We start from the raw sequence: 13,502 nt of genomic DNA, 5'->3' as shown, positions 1-13,502 counted from the left end.
CGCAGTCATCTCAGGGCTCCACTGGAGTCTTACAATTTTTTCATAATCTCAGAATGACATTCCGTCATTCCAGGAGAAGAGATTAACACAGGGCATGATACCAGGGGGTGAGGAAGGCAAGCATATGGGATTGGTGCTGTTATACTACTCCAGTATTCAGAGAGGAGGGGGTAACAAAGAAGACGGAAGAATATCTACAACTTATATTTATCCTCCAGTCCAGCTTTATAACCTCCCCTGGTCTCATGCCTTAGTCTAGAAGTGGAACATGATGGAAAGGGGAAGGAGGGGCTAAAAAAAACCTCAACAACATGAACTGAAAGTGCATATGTTGGCAGTAATGTTTGGCAATAGTGGAGGTCCAGCTTCGATGATGCCTGGTGGTTGTAGGCCAGTGCAGAGCTGCAGTATCTGGTGCAACAGTTCCCCGTGAAAGTGGCTCATCTGAAGGCTGTGACAACAGAAGAAGGGCCCTTATGCAGCTGTGCAGGCAGAGGTGGCCCAAGCAGGCAAAGGAGGTTGAGCTCATAAGTGAGACGCCTCTGGTGATAGGAGCGACTTGGAGGAGAATTAGAGGCCCCACCATCGTGAGTGGAGACAGGGGTCATCAATATAAAGTGCTACTGTGAATGTGACCCACTTTGTCTCCCAGGCAAACAGAAGCCACTTAAAGCTTTCATTGAAAGGAAGGAGAAATCATCAGCTAGATAGATAGTGACTATGCCGGAGGTGAGTGAGAAGTTGGCTTTGGTCCAGGTCTCAACTGGGCAGCTGCTGGACTGAATCCAGATTGGCTGGCCCTTACATTCCCCTTGTTGCTTGTCTACAACCTCCGAGAGTCTTGAGCTGGGTGTCAAAGTCTCCTTCTACCCAAAATGTGGATGTGTGATGCAGGGAGGCTTCAGGAGATAGGGAATGTTGGGGCTGTTTTTCCTACAAGCAAGAAGGAAAATGAAAGCTAAATAGTGACAGGTAAGGTTGAATTGTCACGATAATATGTGGCTTGTATATTGGGAGCTTATGTCATTTACTTCTTGCTCCACATGCATCATTCCTTAAACAAGTGTTTGCTAAATATTTAATGTGCATTTATATTTAATGTAAGGGGGTTTTTTGTACAGTAGAAAAAGCCACACAACATCATATGCATTAAGACTGATAGTCACAGGTTTTTACATGTGGGGATGGCTTAATTTTGGAGGTGGTGACTCAAGGCACTGTTAGTGACCTAGGTGACCAGTAGAATACCAGATACAGTCACAAGAATGAATTCAGAGCCCTTTAGAAGCTATGCCTAGCAAATTCCATGAAGGGTGTGTGAAAAATAAAAGACCAGAAGGCACTATAGAAAATAATTCTCCTGCTCCTCAAGCAATTATAAATGAGATTGCATCATGTCTTTGCTTAAACCCTCCAGTGGCTACTCCTTACACTTACTAGCTACACTGCTTGGCATGGCCTGCAGGGTCTGACCTGGTAGAGTGGGCCCCTGCGTACCTCTCCAACCACACCTCCTGTTGTCAGTCCCCAGCTCCAGCCACATGCCTCTCCTGGCTGCTCCCCAAACATCTCCAATCCCTTCTGCCTCAGGGACTTTACACTTACTCCTCCTTCCGCTAAGAACTTTCTTCTCTGAGCTCTTCATGAGCCAGCTTCTTTCCAACTCCCTTCTCAACTGTTGAAGATAATTTCATAGAGACCTTCCCTGACTTACCCCATCCAAAATACCCACTTCCAGACACTCCCAGCTCCATTACCCAGTTTTGTTTTTTTCCTAGCACCCACCACAATTAATAATTATACTACTTAGTTATTTGTCCACCGTCTTCACTAGGATGGAAACTCCATGGGAGGAGAAACTTGTCTGTTTTGTTCATCTCTGAATCTCCTGGGCATAGGACAGTGCCTGGGCCACACAGGTGCACAGGCACTGACTGTTAAATGAATTAATATGTGGATGATTAAATTATGGGCCATGTTTTAAATCAGGGTGTCCAATTTTTTGGCTCCCCTAGGCTGCATTGGAAGAAAAATTGTCTTGGGCCACTTGTAAAATACACTAATACTAATGATAGTTGATGAGCTAAAAAAAAAAAAATCACAAAAAATTCTCATAATGTTTTAAGAAAGTTTACGAATTTATGTTGGGCTGCACGCAGCCCACAGGTCCGGGTTGCACAAGCTTGTTTTAAATGTTTTTAGCTATGTTTACTTCCATAGTTTGTATAACTTGAAATACAATTTAAGATGATATCACTCTACATTCTTATACTTCTATCAAAAGAATACATTCTTTCTATCTATGTGCCCCAGTAAGAAGCCCAAGAATTCTGGGCTGCTCTTCAAGCTATGGGGTCAGTTACAATTGCCTTGTACAAAAATAAATCACTTGATAACTGGGAAACTGGAGTCTTCAGCAGACAGGCTGCATTCAGAGCCTGTACGTGGAGCTGTTGAGGATGCACAGGATCTCTTCCAGAAACAGGCAGCCTAGAGCCAGATGCAGCTATGGCTGGAAACTGGCCATTGCAAAGTTTTCCAGGGTGCAGGGATGAGAGGATGCCCTCTCCCTTGGTGTTGTCCTAAGCTGTGGTCCCTCTGTGCACCTGTGAGTCTGAACCCCAATGTGACAGCTCCTTGGTTACATAAAACTCTCAGCATAATCACCATGGCAAATATTTATTAAGCTCTGTGTGCCCAATACTATTCCAAATACTTTCATGTACTATCTCACTTCATTTTCACATCAACTCTATGACATAATACCACAGGTCCTCAATTTCGCATCCTCATTTCCAAAATTCAAAAAGCTCTGAAAACAGTCATTTGCCAGCTCACCTTCCCTCAGTGAGACTCTTCATGTTTTTTATCCATCCTATGCACCGCAGGTGTTCTTATGTTTCACTGCAGAACTATGAATGTTGTGGAGGAAAAGCAACCAGAGCACCATGACGGTAGACTTTAATCCAGACTGCCAGGCAGAAGCAGTCCCTGAAAGGAGTGTTCTCAGATACCTTGGGGGAGGAGGGAGGGTTTTTGGGTTTGTTGTTTGTTGTTGTTGTTGTTATTGCTGTTATAGGGCCTTAGCAGGGGGGTCAGCCCTAATTCAGGAAGTTCAGGAATAGTAGGTGAGGGATGGATTTTAGAAGAGAGAGGAATTCTTGCACATCAGCCACCATTGTTCAGTCAATTTGGATTTCATTAAGACATTAAGAGGGATGAGGAGGAGCAGTTAGGGGCTAAGGTCATGTGTTAGAGTGGGTGGAAGAACAGCTGTGGAGGACGAGGACATGCCACAGCCTCAGTGGAAACTTCTCAGTCCTTCGGTGTCTCTCAGTGAATTCAATTGCAGGTACTGCTCCAGATACCGCTTTCTCTATTCTAGGAAGTTTCCCAAGCTGCCTCAAGAAATGTGAAATTCTTTTCTTTTCTGTGTAGTACATAAAATGGATACTTCTGGGCAGCTTCTTACCTTTCTCAGATGTGAAAATCCTGAATTCTGAGACACATTTGGCCCAAGGGTCTTGGGTAAGGGATTACGAGCTCTTTTTCTCAGCCCCATCTTACAGCTGAGGAAACTGAAGCCCCTGGGGGTTACGGACCTTGCCCAAGATCTAGCATTTAGTGAGTAGACTAACAGACATCCTGTTTTCCACAAGTCACTCCCAGGTGCCGGAGAGGCTGGGTCAGAAGGAATGCATAGCCCCAGGTAAGTGCTGTGCCCAGAGGTGCCCTCCTCATGACCACAGCATCCTGTCCTGGGTGGGAGGTGGAGTCACTGCCCCTCTCCAGACAGAGGTCAAGGATGAGTATAAATTCACCCTGATGTTTCCATGTTTCCTGCCTCTCCAAGAGTTGATGAAAGAGCCTGTGGTTGTTTTTCTCTCCACTTTATTTCCTTCCTGATAGACTTTCTTGGCCATTCACAATAATTTGTTTTTATTTTTTCCTTAAGGATGACATAGAATGTTTTTAAAAGCCTGACCCCCACGAGGTGAACTCCCACTAATAAGCACTTTAACCCTCAATAAGTGCTCTCAATACTTCATGGGTAAAGATGGGCAAATGTTTTTAAAAGTAGACATGTCACAAAAATTTTTAGCAGGCCCTACCTCCAAAAAGCGAACAACAACAACAAAAAAAACACCACAGGAAGGGCTCCATAAAATGTTTATTTCACTGCAACCTCTTCGCAGAGCCTAGTTTTGTTCTACAAACAACGCAAACCACCTACATTCTTCACCCATAAGCTTATTATGACCCTAAGTTTCATGTGGATTTCAAAAATGTGATTTTCTGTTTGGCAGGAGGCAGGTGGAGGTAAATTAACCTCCTTTCTTATTGCTGGCTCAGCTGCCCTGGAGGGCTGTGGGTTACGGAGTGACTTCATTAGGAGAACAGAGGGATGCTTGGGAAGAAAGGCTGGAGCAGCTCCTGTCTCAGCCGCACAGGGAAACGGATGCCTGACTTGCTGTATTATAATAGCAATGTCTCTGCAGGGAACTCATTTCAATACTTTATATACTGAACTTGCTTAATAAGAGGCTAGCATTTCTCAAAGAAATCAGCTTCAACTATGATTTTTTAAATGCTAACCAAGTACAAAGTAACCCAGAAATATCAGAGGGCTATACTAGTTATTTAAAACTTAGCAGCCTAGAGAGCCGCATTCCCTTTAGTTTAGTTGTGTCACTTTTTCCTTTAACATTTAAATGGAAATATTTCATATGCTGGGCTTGGAAACTCAGCATTTCCCCACAGAATAACTGAGGATTCCCAGGGGTATATCCTGTTCACAATAGTTTTCTGCAAGATTTTTTATCTTGCTGGAAGCTTTCTCTGCTTCTTGTCCTGAATTAACCCAACAAACACTACTTTGCCTTAATTTCCCTGCAACAAACACTGCTTACCCAAAGCACAGCAGGTTTTTGTTGAAGATTTGGGGGAGGTGTTACATTGCCATGTACCACTGCAGATTACTTAAAATTGAATGTTTCAGTATCTACTCTAGAAAGTTTCCCAGGCTGCCTTAAGAAACTTGAAATTCTTTTCCCTTTAATATGTACAATAATTTTGCTCAATGTCTTTTCTTAGCATAGCCACTGAGGCATGGCGGTATTTTTCCACAACAAAATGGCTTTCTGAGCATTTTATTAAACGAAATATATTTCTTCTTTTAAAGAAATTCTAGGGAAGGAGGAGCCAAGATGGCCGAATAGGAACAGCTCCGGTCTACAGCTCCCAGCGCGAGCGACGCAGAAGACGGGTGATTTCTGCATTTCCATCTGAGGTACCGTGTTCATCTCACTAGGGAGTGCCAGACAGTGGGTGCAGGTCAGTGGGTGAGCGCACCGTGCGCCAGCCGAAGCAGGGGCGAGGCATTGCCTCACTCGGGAAGCGCAAGGGGTCAGGGAGTTCCCCTTCCAGGGGTGACAGACGGCACCTGGAAAATCAGGCCACTCCCACCCAAATACTGTGCTTTTCCGACGGGCTTAGGAAACGGTGCCCCAGGAGAGTATAGCCCGCACCTGGCTCAGAGGGTCCTACGCCCACGGAGTCTCACTGATCGCTAGCACAGCAGTCTGAGATCAAACAGCAAGTCGGCAGCGAGGCTGGGGGAGGGGCGCCCGCCATTGCCCAGGCTCGCTTAGGTAAACAAAGCAGCCGGGAAGCTTGAACTGGGTGGAGCCCACCACAGCTCAAGGAGGCCTGCCTGCCTCTGTAGGCTCCACCTCTGGGGGCAGGGCACAGACAAACAAAAAGACAGCAGTAACCTCTGCAGACTTAAATGTCCCTGTCTGACAGCTATGAGGAGAGCAGTGGTTCTCCCAGCACGCAGCTGGAGATCTGAGAACGGGCTGACTGCCTCCTCAAGTGGGTCCCTGACCCAGCAGGGGCAGACTGACACCTCACACGGCCGGCCAGGTACTCCAACAGACCTGCAGCTGAGGGTTCTGTCTGTTAGAAGGAAAACTAACAGAAAGGACATCCACACCAAAAACCCATCTGTACATCACCATCATCAAAGACCAAAAGTAGATAAAACCACAAAGATGGGGAAAAAACAGAGCAGAAAAACTGGAAACTCTAAAAAGCAGAGTACCTCTCCTCCTCCAAAGGAACGCAGTTCCTCACCAGCAACGGAACAAAGCTGGACGGAGAATGACTTTGACGAGCTGAGAGAAGAAGGCTTCAGACGATCAAATTACTCCGAGCTACGGGAGGATATTCAAACCAAAGGCAAAGAAGTTGAAAACTTTGAAAAAAATTTAGAAGAATGTATAACTAGAATAACCAATACAGAGAAGTGCTTAAAGGAGCTGATGGAGCTGAAAACCAAGGCTCGAGAACTACGTGAAGAATGCAGAAGTCTCAGGAGCCAATGCGATCAAATGGAAGAAAGGGTATCAGCCCTAGAAGATGAAACGAATGAAATGAAGCGAGAAGGGAAGTTTAGAGAAAAAAGAATAAAAAGAAACGAGCAAAGCCTCCAAGAAATGTGGGACTATGTGAAAAGACCAAATCTACGTCTGATTGGTGTACCTGAAAGTGACAGGGAGAATGGAAACAAGTTGGAAAACAGTCTGCAGGATATTATCCAGGAGAACTTCCCCAATCTAGCAAGGCAGGCCAACATTCAGATTCAGGAAATACAGAGAACTCCACAAAGATACTCCTCGAGAAGAGCAACTCCAAGATACATAATTGTCAGATTCACCAAAGTTGAAACGAAGGAAAAAATGTTAAGGGCAGCCAGAGAGAAAGGTCGGGTTACCATCAAAGGGAAGCCCATCAGACTAACAGCGGATCTCTTGGCAGAAACCCTACAAGCCAGAAGAGAGTGGGGGCCAATATTCAACATTCTTAAAGAAAAGAATTTTCAACCCAGAATTTCATATCCTGCCAAACTAAGCTTCATAAGTGAAGGAGAAATAAAATACTTTACAGACAAGCAAATGCTGAGAGATTTTGTCACCACCAGGCCTGCCCTAAAAGAGCTCCTGAAGGAAGCGCTAAACATGGAAAGGCACAACCGGTACCAGCCACTGCAAAATCATACTGAAATGTAAAGACCATTGAGACTAGGAAGAGACTGCATCAACTAACGAGCAAAATATCCAGCTAACATCATAATGACAGGATCAAATGCACACATAACAATATTAACTTTAAATGTAAATGGACTAAATGCTCCAATTAAAAGACACAGACTGGCAAATTGGATAAAGACTCAAGACCCATCAGTGTGCTGTATTCAGGAAACCCATCTCACATGCAGAGACACACATAGGCTCAAAATAAAAGGATGGAGGAAGATCTACCAAGCAAATGGAAAACAAAAAAAGGCAGGGGTTGCAATCCTAGTCTCTGATAAAACAGACTTTAAACCAACAAAGATCAAAAGAGACAAAGAAGGCCATTACATAATGGTAAAGGGATTAATTCAACAAGAAGAGCTAACTATCCTAAATATATATGCACCCAATACAGGAGCACCCAGATTCATAAAGCAAGTCCTGAGTGACCTACAAAGAGACTTAGACTCCCACACAATAATAATGGGAGACTTTAACACCCCACTGTCAGCATTAGACAGATCAACAGGACAGAAAGTCAACAAGGATACCCAGGAATTGAACTCAGCTCTGCACCAAGTGGACCTAATAGACATCTACAGAACTCTCCACCCCAAATCAACAGAATATACATTTTTTTCAGCACCACACCACACCTATTCCAAAATTGACCATATACTTGGAAGTAAAGCTCTCCTCAATAAATGTAAAAGAACAGAAATTATAACAAACTGTCTCTCAGATCACAGTGCAATCAAGCTAGAACTCAGGATTAAGAATCTCACTCAAAACCGCTCAACTACGTGGAAACTGAACAACCTGCTCCTGAATGACTACTGGGTACATAATGAAATGAAGGCAGAAATAAAGATGTTCTTTGAAACCAACGAGAACCAAGACACAACATACCAGAATCTCTGGGATGCATTCAAAGCAGTGTGTAGAGGGAAATTTATAGCACTAAATGCCCACAAGAGAAAGCAGGAAAGATCCAAAATTGACACCCTAACATCACAATTAAAAGAACTAGAAAAGCAAGAGCAAACACATTCAAAAGCTAGCAGAAGGCAAGAAATAACTAAAATCAGAGCAGAACTGAAGGAAATAGAGACACAAAAAAACCCTTCAAAAAATAAATGAATCCAGGAGCTGGTTTTTTGAAAGGATCAACAAAATTGATAGACCGCTAGCAAGATTAATAAAGAAAAAAAGAGAGAAGAATCAAATAGATGCAATAAAAAATGATAAAGGGGATATCACCACCGATCCCACAGAAATACAAACTACCATCAGAGAATATTACAAACACCTCTATGCAAATAAACTAGAAAATCTAGAAGAAATGGATAAATTCCTCAACACATACACCCTCCCAAGACTAAACCAGGAAGGAGTTGAATCTCTGAATAGACCAATAACAGGAGCTGAAATTGTGGCAATAATCAATAGCTTACCAACCAAAAAAAGTCCAGGACCAGATGGGTTCACAGCCGAATTCTACCAGAGGTACAAGGAGGAGCTGGTACCATTCCTTCTGAAACTATTCCAACCAATAGAAAAAGAGGGAATCCTCCCTAACTCATTTTATGAGGCCAGCATCATCCTGATACCAAAGCCTGGCAGAGACACAACAAAAAAAGAGAATTTTAGACCAATATCCTTGATGAACATTGATGCAAAAATCCTCAATAAAATACTGGCAAACAGAATCCAGCAGCACATCAAAAAGCTTATCCACCATGATCAAGTGGGCTTCAACCCTGGGATGCAAGGCTGGTTCGATATACGCAAATCAATAAATGTAATCCAGCATATAAACAGAACCAAAGACAAAAACCACATGATTATCTCAATAGATGCAGAAAAGGCCTTTGACAAAATTCAACAACCCTTCATGCTAAAAACTCTCAATAAATTAGGAATTGATGGGACGTATCTCAAAATAATAAGAGCTATTTATGACAAACCCACAGCCAATATCATACTGAATGGGCAAAAACTGGAAGCATTCCCTTTGAAAACTGGCACAAGACAGGGATGCCCTCTCTCACCACTTCTATTCAACATAGTGTTGGAAGCTCTGGCCAGGGCAATTAGGCAGGAGAAGGAAATCAAGGGTATTCAATTAGGAAAAGAGGAAGTCAAATTGTCCCTGTTTGCAGATGACATGATAGTATATCTAGAAAACCCCATTGTCTCAGCCCAAAATCTCCTTAAGCTGATAAGCAACTTCAGCAAAGTCTCAGGATACAAAATCAATGTGCAAAAATCACAAGCATTCTTATACATCAATAACAGACAAACAGAGAGCCAAATCATGAGTGAACTCCCATTCACAATTGCTTCAAAGAGAATAAAATACCTAGGAATCCAACTTACAAGGGATGTGAAAGACCTCTTCAAGGAGAACTACAAACCACTGCTCAAGGAAATAAAAGAGGATACAAACAAATGGAAGAACATTCCATGCTCATGGGTAGGAAGAATCAATATCATGAAAATGGCCATCCTTCCCAAGGTAATTTACAGATTCAATGCTATCCCCATCAAGCTACCAATGACTTTCTTCACAGAATTGGAAAAAACTACTTTAAAGTTCATATGGAACCAAAAAAGAGCCCGCATCGCCAAGTCAATCCTAAGCCAAAAGAACAAAGGTGGAGGCATCACACTACCTGACTTCAAACTATACTACAAGGCTACAGTAACCAAAACAGCATGGTACTGGTACCAAAACAGAGATATAGATCAATGGAACAGAACAGAGCCGTCAGAAATAATGCCACATATCTACAACTATCTGATCTTTGACAAACCTGACAAAAACAAGAAATGGGGAAAGGATTCCCTATTTAATAAATGGTGCTGGGAAAACTGGCTAGCCATATGTAGAAAGCTGAAACTGGATCCCTTCCTTACACCGTATACAAAAATCAATTCAAGATGGATTAAAGACTTAAATGTTAGACCTAAAACCATAAAAACCCTAGAAGAAAACCTAGGCATTACCATTCAGGACATAGGCATGGGCAAGGACTTCATGTCTAAAACACCAAAAGCAATGGCAACAAAAGCCAAAATTGACAAATGGGATCTAATTAAACTCAAGAGCTTCTGCACAGCAAAAGAAACTACCATCAGAGTGAACAGGCAACCTACAAAATGGGAGAAAATTTTCGCAACCTACTCATCTGACAAAGGGCTAATATCCAGAATCTACAATGAACTCCAACAAATTTACAAGAAAAAAACAAACAACCCCATCAAAAAGTGGGCGAAGGACATGAACAGACACTTCTCAAAAGAAGACATTTATGCAGCCAAAAAACACATGAAAAAATGCTCACCATCACTGGCCATCAGAGAAATGCAAATCAAAACCACAATGAGATACCATCTCACACCAGTTAGAATGGCAATCATTAAAAAGTCAGGAAACAACAGGTGCTGGAGAGGATGTGGAGAAATAGGAACACTTTTACACTGTTGGTGGGACTGTAAACTAGTTCAACCCTTGTGGAAGTCAGTGTGGTGATTCCTCAGGGATCTAGAACTAGAAATTCCATTCGACCCAGCCATCCCATTACTGGGTATATACCCAAAGGACTATAAATCATGCTGCTATAAAGACACATGCACATGTATGTTTATTGCAGCATTATTCACAATAGCAAAGACTTGGAACCAACCCAAATGTCCAACAATGATAGACTGGATTAAGAAAATGTGGCACATATACACCATGGAATACTATGCAGCCATAAAAAATGATGAGTTCATGTCCTTTGTAGGGACATGGATGAAATTGGAAATCATCATTCTCAGTAAACTATTGCAAGAACAAAAAACCAAACACCGCGTATTCTCACTCATAGGTGGGAATTGAACAATGAGAACACATGGACACAGGAAGGGGAACATCACACTCTGGGGACTGTTGTGGGGTGGGGGGAGTGGGGAGGGATAGCATTGGGAGATATACCTAATGCTAGATGACGAGTTGGTGGGTGCAGCGCACCAGCATGGCACATGTATACATATGTAACTTACCTGCACATTGGGCACGTGTACCATAAAACCTAAAGTATAATAATAATAATAATAATAATAATAAAAGAAAAAAAAAAAAGAAATTCTAGGGCCCATTTTAAAACTCCCTCTTTCACATTTACAAAATTTCAAAGGGAAACTTTAAGTAGTTACTCAGTATATGCTGATCAAATAAATTTCAAGCATACTGCTTAAATTCATCTTATTCCTCCATAGAAAGGGAGGAAAGGCTGGGCACAGTGGCTTACGCCTGTAATCCCAGCACTTTGGGAGACCAAGGTAGGTGGGTCACTTGAGCCCAGGAGTTTGAGACCAGCCTGGGCAACAAGGAGAAACCCCATCTCTACAACAAATACAAAAAAAAAAAAAAAAACTAGCTGGACATGGTGGCACACACCTGTAGTCCCAGTTACTAGGGAGACTGAGGTGGGAGGATCACTTGAGCCCAGAAGATCAAGGCTGCAGGGAGCTGTGAGCATGCCACTGCTCTCCAGCCTAGGTGACAGTATGAGACTGTCTCAAAAAAGAAAAAAAAATAAGGTGTGTGTGTGTGTGTGTGTGTGTGTAACATTTGTCTGTGGGGGAGGAACATCTGAGTGGGCATTTTGTGCCAAGGGTAATCATGTGTGCTATCTGTGGTAGGCATTATATTGTCCACCCAATATTTCTGGCTCTCTGCCTTCTGGGCACAAGGGGGTCAACTTAGGGTTAGTGGGGCCATATGACTAGTTCTGGCCACTGAGATCTAAATGGAAATGACATGTATCACTTCCATTCAGACCCTCCAGAAGGCTCTTTCTCTCACCCTAGGTTGCTATGTTCCAGATTGTGGGTGCTCTGTCCACTTGTATCTTGGATTAATATAGAGTAGATCCCTCTCCCACCAAAGCTGGTCTGCAGGGACAACAGTAAGCACATATTATGAGTGGGAAATAAACAATAAACCTGTTGTTTGAAGTCACTGAGATTTAAGGGCTATTTGTTACCATAGTATAGCCTAGCCTACTTTTATATACTATCTAATTGTAATTCTTGCAATCACCCTCTGAAACAGGTATTATTATCTCCATGTTATTGATGTGATTTTCTCAGGCTGCAGAGCAAATACATGGTGGAGACTATTTTCAAATCCACATCCATCTGACCCAGTGCCTGTGCTCATCACACTGAATTTATAGTTACATTTATTAACTTTACTTTTTGATGAATATTCTTACAAACAGATTCATAGCTTTTTTGAATTTCCAATTCTGCTGAATTGGAACTTCCAATTTTGAAATTCCAATCCAATTCCAGTGATCCCAATCAAATAGCACCAGAGAATTTTTACTCAGTGTAATTTCATATGATCCCCACAACACTCCTGTTATGTCAGCACATTCTTTTTTGTTTGTTTGTTTTGGTTTTAATTTTTTATTTTACTTTAAGTTCCAGGATACATGTACAAAACATGCAGGTTTGTTACACAGGTATACATGTGCCATGATGGTTTGCTGCACCCATCAACCAGTCATGTAGGTTTTAAGCCCTGAGTGCATTATGTATTCATCCTAATGCCCTCCTCCCCTTGCCCCTCACCCCCCACAGGACCCAGCGTGTGATTTCCCCTCTCTGTGTCCATATGTTCTCATTGTTCAACTCCCACTTTGAATGAGAACATGCGGTGTTTGGTTTTCTGTTGCTGTGTTAGTTTGCTGAGAATGATGGCTTCATCTATGTCCCTGCAAAGGACACGATCTCATTCTTTTTTATAGCTGCATAGTATTCCATGATGTATATGTGCCACATTTTCTTTATTGAGTCCCTCATTGATGGGCATTTGGCTTGGTTCTAAGTCTTTGCTATTGTAAAAAGTGCTGCAATAAACATACGTGTGCATGTGTCTTTATCATAGAATGATTTATAATCCTTTGGGTATATACCCAGTAATGGTAATGCTGGGTCAAATGGTATTTCTGGTTCTAGATCCTTGTAGCATTCTTTTTTTGTATTTTACTTTAAGTTCTGGGATACATGTGCTGAACGTGCAGGTTTGTTACACAGGTGTACATGTGCCATGGTGGTTTGATGCACCTATCAACTCATCATCTAGGTTTTAAGCTCTGCATGCATTAGGTATTTGTCCTAATGCTCTCCCTCCCCTTGCCTCCCATCCCCCAACAGGCCCCAGTGTGTGTTGTTCCCTTCCCTGTGTCCATGTGTTCCCATTGTTTAGCTCTCACTTCTGAGGAAGAACACGCAGTGTTTGGTTTTCTGTTCCTGTGTTAGTTTGCTGAGGATGATGGTTTCCAGCTTCATCGATGTCCCGGCAAAGAACATGAACTCATTCTTTTTTATGGCTGCATAGTATTCTATGGTGTATATGTGCCACATTTT

At 42.5% G+C, this 13,502-nt stretch overlaps 1 pseudogene; it reads left to right on the top strand.

The window, feature by feature from the left end:
* Positions 1 to 720: 720 nt before the first annotated feature.
* The window catches only part of LOC112132372 (small ribosomal subunit protein uS13-like), a 35,493-nt pseudogene continuing 22,711 nt past the window's right edge, over positions 721 to 13,502 (top strand).

The sequence above is a fragment of the Pongo abelii genome, chromosome 1 (assembly GCF_028885655.2).
Source record: "Pongo abelii isolate AG06213 chromosome 1, NHGRI_mPonAbe1-v2.0_pri, whole genome shotgun sequence".
Classification (NCBI taxonomy): domain Eukaryota; kingdom Metazoa; phylum Chordata; class Mammalia; order Primates; family Hominidae; genus Pongo; species Pongo abelii.
This window is presented reverse-complemented; position numbering and strand designations above follow the sequence as displayed.